The sequence below is a fragment of the Vicugna pacos genome, chromosome 5 (assembly GCF_048564905.1).
Source record: "Vicugna pacos chromosome 5, VicPac4, whole genome shotgun sequence".
Lineage (NCBI taxonomy): Eukaryota > Metazoa > Chordata > Mammalia > Artiodactyla > Camelidae > Vicugna > Vicugna pacos.
The window spans coordinates 991,339-1,004,729 of NC_132991.1; the positions used below are offsets into that span (position 1 = coordinate 991,339).

Genomic DNA, 13,391 nt, shown 5'->3' on the forward strand with positions numbered 1-13,391 from the left:
CTCGGCATCTGGGACCAGGGATGTTGGACTCAGAGCCCTCTGCCAGCCTCCATCTCTCAGAGCGTTTGGTCCTGCCTGGCGTCCTCTGCGGGTCCTTGCTTTGCCTGCCAGTGGTCTGTGTCTCCACTAGAGAGGAATCCCCTCATTGGAAGGGGCCTTGTCAGGTTTTTCCACCATTGAAAAGGTGGAAAAACCTGAGATTGCCTGACACACAGTAGGTGCTCTGTAAATCTTAGCTGAATAAAGGAATGCGTCATCTTATTTGTGAGATAAACCTCCCTGGTGGGCAGTATTATCTCCATTTTATAGATGAGAAAACTGAGTTTCAAAGAAGGAAATGTGCTCAAGGTCCCACCCCTCCTCTTTTATCTTCTGTGTTTAAAGTTAATACTGTCAATTACTCATGCCCTAAAGTGATCAAATCCAATTGAATTCTTTACTCCCACCATGCTCTTTCTTGTTGTGAACACACATTTAAGGTTAAACGATTTTATGAAAATAAAATCTTGGATACTCCCATAGAGTAAACCCTTTATTTAACAGATGTAAAGAAATACTAGTGCTGTTAGGTTCCCTTCTGTTCTGTCATCACTCAGGCCTGGAACTGGTCCTTTCTCCATGACTGAATTGAGTTCAAAACCTGCAAGATCAGAATCTCACAAATTTAGGATAGACACACAAGGCTTTCCCCAAAACACAGCAAGTCTTCTTTTACTCCCTTTATTTTGACTACTATAATTTTTTTAGGGAAAAAAGGAAGGTAGACTGTCCCTCTAAAGTGATTTTTTAAAAATCATGTTTTAGGTTTAAAACAAACTAAAAGTGCTCTGATAAAGCACTGCTGAGCCAGGAGTGTTCACTGCCCACCTAAGCTCACACGCACACGGGCGCTCAGATGAGTGTATGCACACACGCACAATTCGTTCTTAGATGTATCTTTTCTGCTAAAAAATTTTATGTTACGCATTTATTACATTTCCTAAGAATCTTACAAATCTTAATGTTGAATAGCTTAATACTTACTAATTTTCACCAAAGCTACTAACTTGTTGTCATATCCTTCCTGTCAATGTCACCGGCTATTCTTGAGTGATGACACACTCTTCTCACTCCTAACTACAATTGTTAATAGGAAAAAGTGGCTTTTGGAAGGAGGCAAGCTCAAAACCACAAAGGATCCTTGCAGGTGACCACTTGAGTGAGGGGTCAGGTGGGGCCAAGGGCAGGGTCTCATCTCCCAGGGAAGCTGCTTGCACGCCTGAACGGCACTCCACCTGCTGCGCTCAGTCCGATCCCCATCCTATACGCTGATTAAAACCACGAAAACATCACTTCACGGCCCACGAGCAAGTATCCCTCGCAGTCTGTGCAGAATCACGGTCCAGTAAACAGGCGCACCTCTGGCTGGGATGCCGGCCTCCAGAAAGTCACAGGAGCCCAATTCGGGGCCAAGAGTGGGATGGCCCAGCCCTCCCGCAGGCCGCTCGGCCCCAGGACAGGACGTCCAAAGGCCCGCGGAGGCAGGCAGATTCCAGGACAAGGCGTTCATTCCGAAATGCCTATTCCCACCCAGGCGGTGCCCTGCATTGAAAGGGGCCCCGCCAGCACTGCCCTCTGGAAGCTTCTGCCCCTGGGTTAACAGGGACTCTGGTCTTCAACAAAGAAGATCGGACAAACCAATTCTTGAGGAGGTGTTGGTTACTGATAAGTACTTAATGCGGGAGCCTTCTTAGGAGTTTTGCATCGTAATAGGAGCCATCCCTTAACTGAAGGCAATGAATTTCTAATGGTGGTCGCTCCAGGGTGTTAAAAATGAAATTTCAGGGTGTTGCTTCGAGGACTGAAACCCTAATCCAAAAGGCATTTCAAGTGCTTCCTCTGTATCCCTTCAACTGCATCTCTAAAACACATGAACATCTTACAAAAGATACTGTTCACTTTTCACACTCATAAACAGTAGATTGGACCCCTGTTTTATGCTGTGACTTCTGATTCTGGGGTCCCTACTTCCCCCCACTCTGTCTTGCCGCTCTTGGAGCAGACTCTGCAGACCAGCGAGGAAGCAGGGAGTAGCGGGGAGTTAGCGAGGCTCCCCGTCTGCGTTTTTACCAGGCTGGATGCAGTCGGCAAAGGTCCACCTTTTAAAGAATCAGCATCTTCAACACTTCTGTTTTATTGTTTTCATGGCCAGTCATTCACGAGGATTTCTTTGTGATGAAACAGGTTCTGATTGATTTTTCTGTTGAGGGCCGTTCTCTGCTACTGTGGTCATGTGTGGCGTGTGTACTTACATGTGTGTGCACACAGGGGTGTGTGGCGTGTCCTGTGTGGGAAGGACACACTAAGGACAATGACCTCAGTGGTATATGCCCCTCCTCAGATTTTAGTCTTTGTCACGGTCCCCCATCCCCACTGTGGTCCCCCAGCACAGAGGGTGGGACAGGCCTGCTTTGCCCTGTGTCTTTAGGGTCACTGCTTGTAGTACTCCAAGGCCAACACCAATTCCAGCCAAGACCCCATTTTCCATTCATGACATGGGGACCCAAACACCCACTTGGGGTGCGATTACACGGCTTCAAAGGCGAGGACATGGCTGATGGTGGTCAGAGGGTACGAACGCCCAGTTATGAGGTGAGTCAGCTCCGGGGACATACTCGTGGCTCGGTGACCACAGTTAACAACGTGCTACCGTGTTTCTGAAATCTGCTGAGAGCCGATCCTAAACATTTTCATCACAAGAAAAACAAATACATAACGATGTGAATGGCCAGATGTCCACTACACCACCTTGTGGTGACCATTTCGCAGTACACATTTGTATCAAGTCACCATGTTGTGCCCGTTAAACTTATACAACGTTATATGGCAGTTTTATCTCAATAAAACTGAAAAAAAAATTTTAAAACTAAAACGAGGCAGAGGATGAAAACTGCCCACAGCCTTTGGCTGCAATCCCCAGGCCTCTGCCCCCCACCCCGGGACCTGCATCACCAGGTAAGAGCGACTTCCACAACTGACAGCCAGGCCCAGGGCTGCTGTGCATCTGCCTGGGGACCCTGGGGACAGGATGCCCAGGCCGGGAGCCGTCGCAGGTTGCACTGTAGCCTTGAGGTCTGCACGCCCCACAGACGAGCTCTGAGGGAGTTTCTGGGAAAAGCCAAAAGTAATTTTGCTCATGAGAAGTCCTGAATGACTGCTGATAGTGCAGTTAACTTCCCAGAGATCTGTGCATACGGAATGGAGATCCAACAGCTTTCTAATGAAAGAAGTGCGAACTCTCCACCCAAGGCTCAAGGTTCCAAGCCTGGCTTCACCACCCCTGTGCTTTGCCAGGTGGCCCCTGGTGTTGATCACCTTGGACTCATCCTCAACCTCAGTGTAACTGGGGTCCCCAGACCATTAGCACTGTGTCATTATAAGAGGTTGTCTGATTGCAAAGAAGAGAGAATCAGAGCAGAGAGGGGAGGCAGAGATGAGAATAAGGTTGTTATTGGTTAAAACAGTAGGAGTCTTGAGGGGAGGCTTGTGGAGACATGGAGACGGGAGCCCCTGGCCCAGGGGTGCCATCCTGGTCCTCTCTCCTTGGGCACCACGTGCTGTGTTTGGCCAGCAAGTGATTCTGTTCTTGTATTTCAGGACCAGCCTCCGACCAGGCCAGGGGGATCCTAAGTCCCAGTTGGTTTGTGAGGTGCTCCATCTGTTTCTCCATACAGCTGCCTCATTACTCCACTGACTTTCTCACCAGAGCTCTGCTGTTCAGCGAAATTGGGCCCAGCGAGGCGGAGCCACATCTGGAGAAGCTCATCTGTCCTGACTGGGCTCCAGTGACACCCACAGGGCCGCAACCCTGGTTTGCCCACTCACGTCCCTCCTCGCTGCCTTCCCAGAGACAAGTCTAGATGATCTGTGCCAATTTCATGAGGCACGGAGCCCTTTCTACGTGGCTGTGTTCCTACCGAGCTGCCTGCACAGCTCACGCACCGGCGTCTGTCAAAACCCATGTCCCTCCCTCGCGCGGGCTCTGATGGTGTGATGGGCACGCAGGTCTCAGCCACGGGGTGTTGGGACGCATGGTGCGGTTTTCCACAGGAGCATCTCAGGGCCACGCTGCGGTCACCCACAGTGGGCCACAAGGACCCCTGGACACCAGAGACTCTCAGAAGTCAGTGTGGGAGAAGACGACGGGAGAGGGGTCAAGAGAAGATCTATTTCATGTGACTGTGCTCAGTTCCCATCCGAGCAGCACATCCTCCGAGTGCCCCGGGCGGATGCTTCAGTGCCACGTTTCTTCCGTGAATACTTACAGTTGACCCTTGAACCACACGGGTCTGAACTGCGTGGGTCCACTTAGACATGGGTTCTTCTTCGTAGATTCACATACGTGCTGTAAATGTATTTTCTCTTCCTTCTGGTTTGCTTAATACCAATGGCTTTTCTCTAGCTTACTTGACGGGGAGGATACAGTGTATAACACGTATACAAAAGATGTGTTAACAGACGTTTATGTTATCAGTGAGGCTCTGGTCAACAGTGGACCATTAGTGGTCACGTTTCTGGGGAGTCAAAAGTAAACATGAATTTGCAGTTGCGTGGGGGTCAGTGCCCCAATCCCTGCCTTACTCCTGGGCCAACTGTACGTCAAGTGAGAGAGAATGAGAAATACGGTTCTTCACTGTTTGAGAAAGAAGAGGCATTCTAGATCACTCCTCCAGATGTCCTGAGCCTGCACAACGAAAGTCAGCACCACTTCTGATCGTTTACAGATCACATCGGGTAATTTGTGTGTCAACAATTCTCCCCGAAGCATAGCTACTGGTTTTTAATTACCACGATGTCTAAGCTTGGTTTCTTTCCTAATTTTGTGACCAAATATTCTGCAGAGAGTCATCTTTGACACCAAGAAATATGCCTCGAACTCCATAAACAGGTACACTTGAAAACGTAGCGTCTACCTCATGAAATACTCTCATAAGGCACTCATAACACAGAGAAATTCTCATTTTACTATGTATTAGAAATGACAGGCTGAGGGTGACCTCCCCGTTAGTAATTCACTTTGTTCTTAGTTAAGATTTGCCCTTGAGGCAAAGGGAGATAAAACTAAAGAAAATGGTGCTAGTTAAATATTTGGATCTTTAAATGTACATAACTGTAGTGGGTGACCCTAAACTTCTGCAGTGACTTCAGTGACGCGTTGTCATTCATCATCTTTATCTAGAATGTGGTTTTGTCTATATGTGTCCATAAACATTAATATTTAAGACCTGCATTTTCTCCATTTTCCAGATTGGCCTTTCTACTCAAATTGTTGTCCTGGGGTCACGAGCATCCGTCCACCTTGGGGGTCAGTTAGACGAGCAGAGTCTCAGGTCCCACCCCAGACCTTCTGAACCAGAAGAAGATCTTGGCAACCAGCGTCCACTCTCAGCTGAGAGGCCCTCGTTTCCACCACAGTTCTGTCTTCCAGCCGTAAAGAAAGTGGGCATCCTACCTGCTCTGTACCTGGGATGTTTCCTTGTCAGCATCTTCAGGAGGAACAGCAAGAATCATTGTCTTGAGACCCGCCATCCCCTTTCCCGATTGTCTTGCCAATTAAGTGACTTCTTGGCCACAGTCGACTACAAGGAGCAGCCTCCTGCTCATCTTAGCCAATCGCTTGTATCGTCCCCAATTCCGTGAATGATTAAAGCCACATCTTCCAGCTCCCTGATCTCTTCCCGTTACTCGCTGAAATGTCCATCTCTCCTTTCTGCCAAACCAGTTTCGCCATGTTCTTATGGGGCAGAGAAGACCGAAAGGAAAGATACTGGGAAGAGGTCAATATGCCAGTGATTAATGAGCTTTCATGTAAATTCCATGTGAAGTAAAGAGTTGACTGGATGAAAATGACATCGTTTGGAACCAGCGAGAGCAAACTGGAGCAAGACTTCCCAGCGCCCTTCCCCTCATCAGCTGGGACCTCAGCGTCTGCAGGCCAGCCTCCGACATCACATCTTACATACTAATGCACATGGATACGCCTTGTAAGTGTGTCTGGGCTCTGTGTGTGTGCTTCTGTATTCACTTTGTTTTTGCCTACAAGTATACGCCATTAAATGTTGAACCCACTTGTTGAGAGCAAGTGGTCATCTTACTATAAGCTTCCTCCTATGACAGGGCTGGTGCTTCATAGTGTGTTTCAAGCATTTTTATTCTTACATAGCATGCGGATGACCTGTTCGCATCAAAAATTCTTGTGGAATATATGTATGTACAATGAAAAATCATGCTCTACACCAGAGGCTGACACAGCATTGTACACTGACTATACTTCAGTTTAAAAAAAAGCCCTCTTGTGCATCCATTCAAGAAAACCCAATTAACCAATTGGAATATCATACTCAAATTACAGTGTCCCCTCTGCTTAAAAACGTTGAAACTCGTGGCACATCAATGAAGGATACTTCATTTCCAAATGGCATACATGCGCCAAGCATAAGTCAGAGCATGTGTTCCTTTCAGAAGCCGTCAGCACTAATGGTTTCATGATCTGTGTAAACGCGACGTGCTCTGTTTATACGGGAAACCGAGACATCGATGGTGTAATATTTCTGCTCATATACACAAAGCCTTCTGTGGTGTTCCATCTAATCTCGAAAACAAAGATAGCTTTTTGCATGGTCGTCACGCAGAGATGAGGTGGGAAAGCACCTGATCTTAGCCAGAGGCCGAGAAGCGATGAGGTGGGAAATCAGATAGCATCACACTCCACTATCACAGGACAAGAAGGGCACTTAGGCTGATCAATAAGTAATGATTCATACCATTGGAGCTGTGATGACCAGAGATTAGGGGACAGCACACTGCAGTGACTAGAAGGCGCTCTTCCTCGTTCTCTCCTCTGCCACGTCTGTCTTTACCCCACACTGGTCCACTTTGCCGTTTTGTGCCGCAATCTGGCATAAACAAATTCGCCCAGAACGAGGTCTGTAGAGGCACATTTCTCAAGCCTCCTGGAGCCGCAGTTTCCTCCCATCTAGAGCATCTGTCACGGTTGTCCTGAGATGACGCAGCCCCCGGATGGAAATAGGTGTCTCTTCACCACAGCCTCTTTGCATTCTGTCCCGGTGCAAAGGGAGGACACTTCTGTCTTGCAGTCAATTTCTCTCTCTTAACATTCAACACAGGGCTGTATGTTTCCTTGGCAAATCCTATTAGTACCTTAGATGAGTACTATTGATACGTACTTAAAACATAAGTTCATATCTGTTCTATCGATACTAACTGGTTAACCATGAATGGAAAAAGAAAGAGTAGTAAGAAAAAAAGAGAATGTGGAAGCTGCTTAAAAACCAACATTAGGTCTAAATGTTCTTATTTCCTTCCTAATGTTTTATAGGAAAATGTTTACAATATAGTGATTCTTCTTTCCAAACCACTGCCTCCATCCTCTCGAGATTGAAATTGCTTTCAATTTCCAATGATCAAATGGTGTATTTAGCTTAAACTAACTTCTTCAAAAGGCAGACACTTGATTTGGTGAAGAGTCCCCCGAGTTTGACTAAAAAAAAGTATCTAAAAGTTATAAATGCTGAAGCGGGGAGAGATCCTTTCTGCCTCATGTCCAAAACTCAAAACAAACAAACAAATTTTGCAGCCTCTTGAAGGGAGGGAGAGCGTCCACTTCAAATGTCCAAATACAGTTTAGCACTGAAAGCTTTAATTGAATTTTGAAGGCTTCCCAGTTCTATTCCTCTTTTAAGTGAGCTTTTAAAGAAATGTGGTGGAAGAAACTCTGGAATAAGCGGGTGGCCCGCACCATCAAGCCACCCAGCCCTCCACCAGTCCCAAGGACACTGCCACCTGTGTGAAGTGCTGGGTGACTGGTCCCAGGGACGCTGCCACCTGTCTGAAGTGCTGGGTGACGGCTCGGAGCCTTAGGTCCAGTCGTGGAGGGGGAGCCATGTGCTGACTTCAAAAGAAGTTTTATCACCAAATCACCAGATGAGGTTACGGGAAACCCTCTTGATTTTCACTCAGCAAAGCTTGCATTGCTCTCTTCCCCACGCCCTCCATCCGCATATGTTGTAGGATTAAGAACAGACACCATTCAAGAGAACTTGACAGTCAGGTGGGGATGAGGAGCTTCGGTGTGTGAGCGTGTCTGTCCGCGGCAGAAATACTCAGGGTTCCCTTACTCTCCCATGTGCATGGGAGTGAGCAGGCGCCGGGAGGCTGCTGTCCTCCCTGACCGTGCCCCCGGATCTGCCGCTGCGCCTGCGCCCACCGGGGTCCTGGCGTGCCCCCAGGGTTCATTCTGCCCAGGAGCAGGGGGCGCGGAGGCAAGCCGAGTTCTCAAACAAGACTTAGAAGCAGTCCACGCTGAGGATGTTTGCACAGGGTTTCTCGATTGCATAGGAAACAAACATCCACATTTGATCTGCGCAGCCCTGCCCCCCGGATCTGGGGCCACTGTGAAAGAAAGGAGAAATTTCACCGACCTGTGAAAGGGGTAAACTGGAATTTCTAAGTCAGGTGGGATGTGGACAACAGCTTCGCTGTCCAGGTGAGGGCACCTCTAACACGCTGCATCAGAATGTGTCTCTGCCCTGGACTGCGCGGCCAGGTCACAGTGCTGACCAGTCCCTGGGGGAGGGAGGGACCGTCCACAGGGAGCGCGTGTGTTTCAGAGGGAGCCCATCTCCAGCAGCTGCTCCCCCGCACCGGCAGCCTGGAAGATAAGGATGTAGGAGCCACGGCCCCTTGCCCCCGTGAGACATGCCGGGTACAGGCGAGTTTACAGAAAGAAGCCGAAAAGGCACCCACTGTCCTGGCAGTTTGATGCCACCGGCTTACCCCAATATCCCAGCAAAGGCTGAGCCAGAGGCGACCAGCCGAGAGGGACTGTGACAAGGTCTGTGCATAAAGAGCACTTGGCATCTCATCATTAAGGCAGGCTCTTCAGCATCTCTTCCCAAATCACACTTAGGGTCTGCAGGAGGGCGTAGGTCATCTCAGGTTTCCGAAAGGGAGTTTTATAATGTTTATAAAACATTAGAAAAGACTTGGCTGCATTTTTCTCTTTTTTTTTTCTAAATTTTTTTTTACTACATCTCTCTCTTCAAATTATCTTGGAACCAAGTCCAGCTCCTTGCTGTTGTCTTTTAAACTGTGACATCCATCAACCTACCATAGTGAAACACAAAAAATTAAGTTGTACGTGTAACAGCCTCCTGCACAGATACGTATACGCAGATTCATGCATGTTAGAGGATGCCTGTCCGGTTACCGGCCACATGGTAAATCACAGCCCGCCTGAAGGTCCTGTCTCTTCACTCTACGGAGCGGACAGGGCACCCAGGGGTGTGCCAGGTAGCTGTCCCATAAGCAGGAGCAGAGGTCTCCTCTGGGAGTCTTGGCAAAGCCGTCCCTCGGCCTCTGCCATCTGGATTGCCCTGCAGCCAGCTGAGTGTGTCAGCCGCACAGTTTCAACACTGGTATCTGATGGGAGGGACGTGGTGACCAGATGTCTTCCCCACACAGATGATGCTGAGGTCCCATCCCAGGCAGGTGCCAGCCATCCACACTTCAGTGTCCTGACTGCCCGCGGCCACATCCAGACCCTGCAGACACACAGAGGGCGAGTCTGTGCTGGCACCATGGAGGGGGTGCCTGCCCCAAACGTGCCCGTGTTCAGAGCATGGCCTCCCAAGCACGAGACAGTCACTTTCACACTTGTCCATCCCACAGCCCTTCTGAGCCGGAAGTAATCCCCCTGCAGACGGAGCTGGTGCTTGGTTCTCTCTCCAGCAGGTGCCGTGTCCTGGACACCGCGCTGGCCTCTTCCCCGCAACCTCTCCTGGAACCAGCTCACACTGACCAGGGCTTCGGTGGGTGCCCTTCCGTGGAGATACAGGGGTGGAGGGAGGGGGAAGTATTCACGAGCCCATCCGGTTCCCGGTGAGGAAGTCAGAGCCCTGACGTGGCAGCAGCCCAGCCCCGATGGACACCGAGCGGCGCTGAGGAACCTTCAGAGAAGGCTGAAGTCAGTGGCTGGATGAGCCATCCTTCGGAAGGGGAAGCTGTTTCCTGTGAACTGAGGTGTGACTTCCTCTTCTCCTAACACCCCTCCCCACGTGGTGGAATGCTTGAAGCAAAAATAAATTGAAGTCACAATATTGTAAATCAACTATATTTCAATAAAAAATAAAAATTTTTAAAAATCCATACATTGAAAAAAGTGAAAAAACTTTTATAAACTTGCAGTCTTGTCTTGATTCCCTTTGGGGAGGGGAGGGTCTGAGACACAGCTGAAGGAGGTGTCACCTCTTGTCTCGGGCACAGAGACGGCATGCGGCCACGTGTGATGAGAAGGCACAGCCTGGCCTGTAGTGTGTGTGGGCTTCACCCCTGGTCCCATTCTGCGGCTCAGTGACTGGGGCCTCCTCCGGCCACACTTTGCACCGAGCACCAGCAGTCTCAACATCCGTGCCAAGTGCAGCCCAGCCTGTGTGCAGACCAGTGAACGTGCTCAATTCCTGGTTAACGGCAGATGAGTGGTTGATGGTGTTACAAGAAATGGAGGGGCTGGCAGCAGGGAGGACAGGTCAAGTCTTGGACCAGAAGACCTGAGGTTGGCTGTGACATCAATTGTGCATCAGTGAGCTCTTAGCAAGTTGTGCTGCAGAACAAAAACCCCCAGTGCGGTGGTTCGGAACAATGCACTTGGCTGCGGGTTGGCTGAGCTCTGTGGCTCTGCTGTGCATCCTGGGTGCAGGTGGGAGTTACTCCAGCCCAGTTAACCACTGCTCCAGCCTATCTCTGCAGAGTTCCCCTTTCTGCACTTTTCCCCTAAGGGCAATCAGGGAACGTGTGGTCGTCTGTGACTGGCCTCTTCCGCTCAGCATGTGCTCATCCAGGTTGAAGCCCGTGTCATTCTACATCCCTCTTCGCGGCGGCCAGTATCCTACTGTGTGGACACACCACTCACCTGTCGGTGGACTCTGGGGAGTTCCATCTTGGGGGACATGCTGCCAGTCTCTCAGGTATGTACTACCAAATATTGGCCCCCCAAGGAAACCGAAACGTACTTCCACTGTGCTCCAACTACCATAAGGTCAGATCTCCTTGGGTTTTGACAACAATATAACACAGTGGTCCAATGTTTAAACAGGTAACTGTTTTTTAATTCGTATTTTCTTCTCAAATAACCACTTTCTCAAAAAGAAGCGGATAACCTTGTGGAGAGGGGAGGAAAGCAAACACAAGGGATAAAGGCAGGGAAACTACTGACTGTAAAGAACAACAAAATCTTTCTCCAGGGCCCCTCCCACCGCACGTCCAGGCTCCGGGGAAGCCAGGCTACTGACACTCCTTGACAGCAGAGGAGCCGCGTGGAGAAGCTGCTCCAATTACTGGCTGCGTTTGTAAGTAGAAGCAGAAAGTACCAAGCCGTTTGCTCCATGGCTAGACAGGGAGTGTGTCATGCGAAGCAATGTGCAGGTTCTGTCACAGCCTCAGCGCTAAATAAAACGGCCACTGCTCACGAGGACTCCGTCACAGGCCCGCGGCGGGGCGTAAGTAAGGTTCGTGGTTCTCTCATTTTATTATGAGAATTAATAGACTCACTCGCAGACCTTTGCTGCACGATACTGAATCTTCTTAATTGATGGGCACCTGTGATGTAGGAGCCCATGCCGGGGAATTATACAGACATACTTGAGTCATTTGAACATCAGTTTTCATTCTTGTATTTTTATAGGGACAGCCATGAGAGAAATACTGTCATTTTCTATCATAAGAGATTTGGAAAAGACAAATTCAAAACATGAGCTATTTAAGCTGCGTCAGGTGCAATTTGGTTTGCGTGGCATTATACCTTCATTATGTGCATTGCCAAAGGGAAAGACACTTTTTTCTTGAAAGACCATCATTTAGACCTTAGATTATTCCTAAGCTTTTTAAATCAAGGAGGCAATGAGAGGAAACCAAGGGCTTAGTGAATTTTTCACTCTGGAAAACAAGTAAGGAGAAGCTCTTCTGATGGTCTGGGCTGCAGGACACCCACCAGCTTGGCTGTGTTTTGGAGCAATGTGTTTTGAACGCTGTTAGGTGAGCCATGTTTCTTAAAGGGTTTGCTTCCAAATAGAAGCTTTGGAGGGTGGGGTGTGTTTACACCTGTCCAGTGCACACTTGGTGTCTACAGTGGTGTTGGTGCTGCAGCCCCGGGAGCCAGCTGCCTACGTGTCACCGTCAGGGGCTGGAGTCCCGGGACGAAGGTGCTGGGCGTCACATGTGACCTGCCCTTTCATGAAGTGGCCGCATGAGGACCCCCATCACCAGGTGTGCACTGATGGCAGACGTGCTATTGTCGGTAGTGGGGGCAGTGAGGTCAACCAGTTTAGCGTCCAGATCCTCTCACCCGGGCTCTGAGCACCTGGAGGACAAGGACGCCACCAGTGACACAGTCACCTGCCGGGGCTGCCAATCCCATCTTCCGCTGACCGGGACACCTCAGCCCTGAGGGTCTGCGTCTTTTCCCGCTGTGTTTCCAATACCCACAATTGCCAAAGCCTTGTCTACACCCATGGTGCACCCCTGAAGCTGAGCCCTGTTATCTCTGCTGCGAGTTGTCCTGGTCTCTGTGTATCTGCCGCATTTACCCTTGGCCGCAGGAGCCCCTCCGCCCCCAGTGATCAAGCGAACACAAAGCAATCGAAACCCTGTGGACTTCCACCCGACTGGGGCTTCCGGGGGTGGGGACTGCTTGCCCTGGTCCCCCCAGACCCAGAGCCTTGAAGAGAACACAGAGCAAGAACACAGTAGATGTCTCTCAACATCCAGGATCCCAGGGAGGGGCCGCCAGAAAGAGAGACGTCCAGGGACCCAGGGCCACCTAGCGCACACATAGCCATGTAGGGCGGGGAGTCTCCCACTCATTGTCCCAGGGGTTCCCAGTCCTGCAGCCCCCTCACCTCCCACCTGGCAGGTATTAGGGTCCCGGGTCTGCTCCCCTGGTGGCTGGGTGGGGCCACACGGGATTCTGCCTGGGGTCCGGGGACACAGCCAGTCCTGGATGCGAGCAGGACCTGGGGGGAAGGAAGGCACGCCCCTGCGTGTGTGGCAAAGGCCACCTTTGAGATACGGCTGCTCCCCCAGCCTGGGTCCCCACAGAGAGCAGAGCCTGGCGTATGGGAAAAGCAAGATCCACCTTTGTTCGTCCTTCTAAGGCCCGGGTGTCCAGATTATTTGCTCCCCCTGCAGAGCCCTGCCCACGCTGATGGCAGGCAAGACCCCGGCCTGGCCCTGTCTCCAGCTGACCCTCACCCCACTCTCTCTGTGCCTGGGGTCTGCACTGACGGTGATGTCACAAAACCCTGCGTGGCCACGCCCCAGGGTGGCCAGATCATCCC

The 13,391-nt window shown here is 50.2% G+C and overlaps 1 protein-coding gene across 1 annotated transcript in view; it reads right to left on the minus strand.

Annotated features, from left to right (window-relative positions):
• Nucleotides 1-514: 514 nt before the first annotated feature.
• The window catches only part of OCA2 (OCA2 melanosomal transmembrane protein), a 176,966-nt gene continuing 164,089 nt past the window's right edge, over nucleotides 515-13,391 (minus strand). The window contains exon 25 of the mRNA XM_072960740.1: nucleotides 515-640. The gene's annotated coding sequence lies outside the window, so the exon portion shown is untranslated. The remainder of the gene's footprint in view (nucleotides 641-13,391) is intronic.